Consider the following 1,265-nt stretch of genomic DNA (forward strand, 5'->3'; position numbering starts at 1 on the left):
TACTGTTACAATTATTTTAAAAACATGTTGGAAACTAAATCAAGCCAATTGGATAAATAAATTGCATTGGGAAAGTTTCATAATGTATTGATCATGTACCAAATGCCAATTTTTAATAAATTGGGGTAATAAACTTCTGACAAGAAGCCAGTAAAGTACCAGCAATACAGTGCATAATGTAAACTTAGGCACTCATACTATCTATGACTCCTATGTATTTTAATAATTTATTTTGAAAACAATAATACTAAAGTTAGAAGAATCTGCCTGTATCTAGTTAGATTCCATCTCACCATGTGGCAGGATTTTTTTTATTTATTAAAAAAAAAAAAAAAAAACAAGAAATCCAAATTCCCTTGGCTATAAGTTAAAATATACAGTTGTATTGCCCATTATGTGGCAACCATGTTCCAGGTCCTTCAAATATATGATCTTTACAATTAATTTAACAAGGCCCTTGGATTGTAGCTCAATCATAAACTTTCTTTTTCAGACTTATAAGATTTACCAATTAAAAATTACAGTGACTATCAATCTATCAATCATTGGATTATTGGAAGATGAGAACTAAATTCTCCTTTGTGGAATGGAAACCTTATTTTCCGTTTGTTCTCTCTATATAAACAAATAAATAAATACACACACACACACACACACACACAAAGCAGGGTGGGAGAGTGGAAGAAAGGGGAATAAAAGCCCAGGAACCCGGACAGAGGAGCAGTCAGAGGAGCAGTCAGCCGCAGGGATCCAGGTGAGGAGAGGGAATTCAGGCACACTCAAAGAAGCAGGACAGGAGGGGGTGGGGAAGGGGATTAAAAGGCCAGGAACCCAGGCAGAGGAGGAGTCAGCTGCAGGGACCCAGGTAAGGGTGGTATGAGAGGTTTCCAACAGGGAGACAAACCTGTTTGTCAGTTTGTCCTACCATGGTGACATGTTGATGTGAGTATTGAGGCTGAGCCACTGGTGTTTCAAACACAGTGGGATGCACATGGTGCACAGGTATCAGCCCAGCTTACAGACTGAGACAGAGTAGGAAGAAGGAAGAGGCCATCTGCTTCTCAAAGAATTGGCCAGGGAAAACCTTATGAATAGCAAAGAAACACTGTTTGATACATTACACAACTTAATGAATAGTCCGGTTAGGTTAGAAGGCTCTTGAAATAGGACTGGGAAAGAGCTGCATCATCTGAGTAAATCCAACCTTACTCATATGGAAAAGGTAAAGCTTTTGACACCTCCATTTGCTGATGTGGCACCACTCA

The sequence above is a fragment of the Orycteropus afer genome, unplaced genomic scaffold, assembly GCF_000298275.1.
Source record: "Orycteropus afer afer isolate SDZICR_OR568_19922 unplaced genomic scaffold, OryAfe1.0 scaffold00216, whole genome shotgun sequence".
In the NCBI taxonomy this organism is placed as follows: domain Eukaryota; kingdom Metazoa; phylum Chordata; class Mammalia; order Tubulidentata; family Orycteropodidae; genus Orycteropus; species Orycteropus afer.